Source organism: Sarcophilus harrisii, chromosome 1 (genome assembly GCF_902635505.1).
Source record: "Sarcophilus harrisii chromosome 1, mSarHar1.11, whole genome shotgun sequence".
Taxonomy (NCBI): domain Eukaryota; kingdom Metazoa; phylum Chordata; class Mammalia; order Dasyuromorphia; family Dasyuridae; genus Sarcophilus; species Sarcophilus harrisii.
This window is the reverse complement of record NC_045426.1, coordinates 58,410,489-58,416,488: the sequence shown is the minus strand read 5'-3', so window position 1 is coordinate 58,416,488 and position 6,000 is coordinate 58,410,489. Positions and strand designations below refer to the sequence as shown.

The following is a 6,000-nucleotide window of genomic DNA, read 5'->3' as shown; positions in this document are numbered from 1 at the left end:
GTCAGCTCTTATTTCATAGCCTTCCTCTGTTTACTCTTCTTTTAATCATCTCCCAATCAAGTTGTGTAGTTAAACTTTGCCTTTAAGTTACTTAAATGGTTCCATCTGTGGCCTGGATCCCATTCTAGGGCTCCCATTCTGGTCAATCCAGTTCAATGCCATTATTCAGCACGTATCATGTAAAAGCATTGTGACAGACCTTGGAAACACAAAGATGATCAATAATATAGTTCCTTCCCTCAGAGAGCAATCACTCTAAGAGGAGTAGATAAGAAATATATGCAAGTGAGCAAAATTCAATGCAGAATGTGATAGACAAAGGAGAAAACGAGGCAATATACCCTGAGAAACGTGAGAAGGGAGAGACCACTTTTAGCTAATGTGTTCACAGAGGGCTTCATTGAAGAAGTCTCATCTGAATTGCCTTTGAAAAAAGAGAAAAATTTCCACAATAAAATATATAGAGACAGGCAGGGAAAAGGGAAAACAGAGAACTCTTCAGTTTGCTTGGAATAAAGTACACGAAAAGGAATCAAGTGGAATAAAGCTCAAAAAGTAGGTTAGGAGCAAGAAGTAGGGGAGGGGCCTTAAATGTAAGGCTTAGGAGTTGGTATTTTATCTTATGGACATTAAAGAGTAAAGAGTAAGATTTTTTTTTTAGCAGAGGAATGACATAGACCCATAAATTAAGGATATTATTTTAGAAGTTGTACAAAAAAATTGATAAAAATAGAAACTAGAAGTAAGAAAGACTAACTGGGAGGCCATCATATTTGGTCAGAGGTCATGAAAACTTGAATTAGAATGATTGCAACATAGTAGAGAAAAGGGGATGAATGTAAGAAACATTGCCAAAACAAAATCAACAAGATTAGGGAAATGATTGGATGCAGGATAGTGTGGAAGGAGACAGTTACAATACGTATATACATATATATGTGTATATATATATATATATATATATATATGTGTGTGTGTGTGTGTGTGTGTGTGTGTGTATAAGCAATATATATGCCAGTTCAAGTATATATATATATATATATATATATATATAGTATGTGTATGTATGTCTTAAAAACAAACTTCTTAATATAAATCTATAGTAAATAAACATAAATCAGCCCCATTTCTGTTCCTTTACATATATTAAAACATTTGTATTTGTTAATGATTAAGTTAACAATAAAAAAGAAAAATTGTTTAAGGAGGTACGTAACTCATCTTAGGGATAGGTAGATGGTTCATTGGATAGAGCACCAGGACTGGAATTAGAAAGATCAGAATGCAAATGAGACCACAAATATTCATTAGTGTATGTAATGTAACCTCAGGTAAATCACTTTACCCCTGTTTGTTTCAGGTCCTCTTCTGTAAAATGGGGACATACTAGAGAAAGAAAGAGCTAACCATTCTAGTATCTTTGTCAAGAAATCCTCTTGGACAAGTCCACGGACACATAAAGAATCGGTCATAATTGACCAACTGAACAATTCGTCTTAAATCAATTGTCTTAACCTGTGATCTATTTACTTAAAAAATATATTCTGATAACTATAATTCAACATAATTAGCTTTTTAATCTTTTATGTTTTATTTTATGCATTTAAAAACATTATGAGAAGGGTTCAAGGGCTTCATTAACCTGCCAAAGGTTTCTTTATTACACAAAAAGGTGACGTTCTCCTGCAGTTTGACATAAGGGATAGAGAGCTGGCATAAGCCAAAAGAGACCTGAGTTTATGATGTTGAACAAAGTGAGCAGAACCAGAACATTGTGGACAGTCACAGCAACACTATGTGGTCATCAACCATGATAAACTTTGCTTTTCTTAGCAATGCAACGATCAAAGACAATTCCTAAAGACTCATGATGGAAAATACTATCCATAGCTGAATGCAGATCGAAGCATACTATTTTCACTTTTTAAATTTTTTGTGGCCTTTTCTTTTTATTCTGTTTCTTCTTTCACAACATGATTAATGTAGAAATATATTTCCCTGATTGTACATGTATAGCCTATATAATATTGCTTTCTGTTTTGGAGAGGGGGGATGGGAGAGAGCCAGAAAAAATTTGAATCCCCAAATCTTATTTAAAAAATAAAGATTGAAAACTATATTTACATGTAATTGGAAAAAAAATACTATTAACAGCAACAACAAAAATCAGAGTTCAAGTTCCAATTTTGACATATGCTGGCTATGATTCTGAGCACATTACTTAATCTCTCAGTACTCTAGGCCAGCGTAAAATATTCAAACTTTCAGGGTGAGAACCAAATCAGATTAAAATGAAATTGGAATATATTTGACAAAATAAATTTAAAAATATAACAACAGAGATTACATTAATATGTGTTTTTTCTAAGGCAAAATGTGCTACCAAAGATCCTTTTATATGATAGTATTTGAATTTCCATTGTTCTAGACAATTTCCTAAGAGGAGACTTCAGAAAAGGTGCTCACCTGCAGTGATGGAGAGACTTCTTTTCACAATGAAATCACAAGGCTAGTCCCTTCATTGAACTCATAGATTTTGATCTTGGATGCTGGAGAGATCATTGATGCTATGAAAGAATGAAAGATGAGGAAAGGAAAAGCAGATTTGGGGAAAGATGATTTTAGTTTTGGATGTGTTGCATTTGAGGCACTAGTGGGATAACCAGACAGAAATATTTATGAGACAGTTAGAAATGTGGAGCTGGAACTGAAGAGAGACAGCAAGTCTTTGATATGTAGATTTGGAATAATAGCTTATATTTACCTACAGGATGCTTTAAGATTACAAGATACTATTTTTATCCACAATAAGCCTGTGAAGTAAGTAGTCCAAATATTTTGTCCTCATTTTGCCAGTTAGGAAACTGAGGTTCTAGGAGATGGTCATTATTTTGTTCTTGAAGAGGACATAGCATTAGAGAGCTGATGCTGTGACATGTAGGGGAATTGGATTTAAGTGAGGGAGGGCTGTGCAAAATCATCACTCTCATTTTCTTCTCCAGATCCATCTGGGTCCAGTAGCCAGATATAAATTAGGGTAACTGGAGATGGCTCTGGATGTAGTGGGAGGCTTTTGTGTTTTAGGCTTTAACAGATCTCGGTTTGAGTGATGCAAGGCCCAATTAATGATTAAGGTGAGATAAGAAAGAAATGAAACAAAGAAAGGCTTTTTTTTTTTAAAAACTAACTCAAAAAATAAAGTAATAAAACTGGGAGGGTAAGAGCCTCAGGATTCCTAGACAAAACAGAATTGTGATTCTCATTCATTCTGAGGCAATCCAAGCCCAAACAAAAACCAAGTAGACTTGACCTGAGACTTTTTGTTGGCCAATCAATGACAGAGTGATTTGAGTTTAAAGCGTGGTCCTTAAGAAAGAAATCTAGCTCATGAACCTCAATATATCAGGGAAGAGAGAGAGTAGGGGGGAAGAGAGACAAAGACAGATGGAGAGACAGAGAGACAAACAGACAAAGAGACAGAGAAAGAGAGAGGCATAGGGAGGGAGAGAGAGAGGGAGAGAGCTATTAGACAGAGAAAGAGAGAGGCATAGGGAGGGAGAGAGAGAGGGAGAGAGTTATTTGGACTTCAAATCTATGACATTTTTTTTAAACCACCACATGTTGGAATAATTTCATAATCAAAACCATGGGAGTGAACAAAATTACCTAAGGGGGAAGAGTAATGAGCAAAGAAAAGCTATGAGAATATTGAGGAACATTTCTATTTAGGGAGTAAAAGAAGTAAGATGTACCAATTAAGTATACCAAAAAGAACTAGAAAAGAAACAGAAGAGAGCAGGGATGAAGACCAAGCAAGTTAGACGGAAGAAAGAAGTTTCACAAAACCTTTAAGAGAAGAGAGTGTCCAGGAGGAGAAAGTAATTAACAGTGTCAAATGATGTCAAGAAGAATGAAAAGTGGAAAAAGATCATTTGATCTGAAAACTAAGGATAAATAAGTTTCCATTGAATAATGAAGTCAGAGGCTGAATTTCAGAGGTTTAAGAAGAGAAGTTCAGGTTCTGAGTATAGATGGATGCCTAGTAGGGATATTACTATAAATAGTAAGTACTAATAAAGGAGCCAGTAGATAGAAAAAGATTTAATATTAGAGTCTAGAATTAGAATGGGAACAATCTGCTGGAGAAGAGGAGAGGTTTCTAATGAAATTCTTTTAGATAGCATTTTTTTCATGCATCTAAAAGGGGAGAGGAAACTTCATTGGAATGCATACTAGCCAAGACAGACTATAAACTGGGAATTGGGTCTGGATTTGAATCCCAGCTCTTATAACATATGAATACATACATTTTACACCATTTTACAAATGGAGGTAAAAATAATACTTAAGATTACTTATGGCCTATTGTAAAGAAAGTACTAGAAAACATTCTTTTTATAGAAGAATAAGTTTAAATGTTTAACAGAATGTTGATGAGACTGTCAATGATAACCTGGAAGAATTAAGGCTCTGTTCTTGTGTTACCTTGATTCTATCACTTTTTAGGGACTTTTTTCACTTTTTACAATGATGGTCATAATAATTCCCTTATGAGAAAATACTGGAGTATATGATAAATAAAATGAAGGGTTTGAAATGGATCAGAGGTTCTCAGGACCCTTTTACCTTCTTAAAAATTAGAGGATCCCACCCAAGGGCTTTGTTTATGTGGGTTATATCTGTTGACATTTATTGTGTTAGAAATGAAAATGTCTTACTATTCTTATAAAAATAGTCTTGAGTTTACAGACCTGCTAAAAATGGTCTCAGGAATCCCCAGGAGACCCTTCACAACACTTTGAGAACCACTTCCAGTTCTGACATTCCATACTCTAGGCCCCTCCCTTCTTGGCCATTTTAGCTCAGACAGTCAATGTTCTAAGGTCCATTCTAGTTCTAACATTCTGTATTCAGAGGCCCCTCCCAGCTGTGTCACTCTGTCTAGAGTCTGGAAAGCCTGGAAATTTGTTGAAAAGGTGCTGTAGGAACCCAAGGTCACGTCTTTTAAAAGATTTGGATCATCCACTTGAAGTTTCCACCTTCTGCATTGTGGATCTGTTCTTAATACTGGTTCCTCACTTCACATTTTTCAGGATATTCCTATACCTCTTAATCTATGCACCAGACTGCTCCTAAATACTAGGTAAGACTTGGAACAGAGAAGGTCCCTGGCAGGGTTCTCCTTTTGTGAAGTAATTAGTGTCATTGCTGTATTGAAATAGGACTAGGAGGAGATCTCTGCAGCCACAGTCTTTTATGGGCCATTAAATAGAAACTCTCTCAGCTCATAAAGGAAATAATACTTATAAAAATAAAGGTAGTCAATGGGGAAGCCATTACCTAAATTCAGTTTGAATTTGAATATGGGGAGTTAATAAGAAATGATTCAGGATTTCAACTGCCTTGAGAGGGTAGAATGTAGGAGGATATTATTTAAAACTATTAGGAATTTAGAATAGAGGAATACATAACAAGCACTGGCCTGGGAGACAGTGCTGAGTTCTAGTCTATCTAGCTACGTGTGACCTTGAGAGAAAGAGGGCATATCTTTTTGAGCCTCAGTTTCCCCTTATGTAAAATGAATGGTTTGAGGAACACTGGGATGGAAACTTCTGTAACCTTAGACCAGACATTTCATTTCAATGGATTTCTGCTTCCATGGACTACCTAATCTCACCAGGTTTTAATTTTCTAGTCTTCTTTTGAAGTACTCTACTTGATGCACACTACATTATAAAACTTCATCGTCACTTTCATCTCAGCAAGGTTCTTCTCCCTCCTCTCTCCCCAATTCAATCCTTGGATGGTCCAAGGACCCCAAGGCAATCCAAGGGTTAAATCCTTGCTTTGTCATTTGCTACCTATTTCTTCATTTTCATGATGAAAAAAGAGATGCAGTGACTAAATGAGCTGGTGGCAACACCAGAATTAGCCCAGAGCTCTGACCTGAGTAGGAATTATGGTGCCTGGGGAATATTCAGTTGAATAAGAAAAAGAGGG

The 6,000-nt window shown here is 35.8% G+C and overlaps 1 protein-coding gene across 1 annotated transcript in view; it reads left to right on the top strand.

Annotated features, from left to right (window-relative positions):
* Positions 1 to 4,914: 4,914 nt before the first annotated feature.
* MGLL (monoglyceride lipase) overlaps positions 4,915 to 6,000 on the top strand; it is a 177,255-nt gene continuing 176,169 nt past the window's right edge. Inside the window, exon 1 of the mRNA XM_031956264.1 lies at positions 4,915 to 5,143. The gene's annotated coding sequence lies outside the window, so the exon portion shown is untranslated. The remainder of the gene's footprint in view (positions 5,144 to 6,000) is intronic.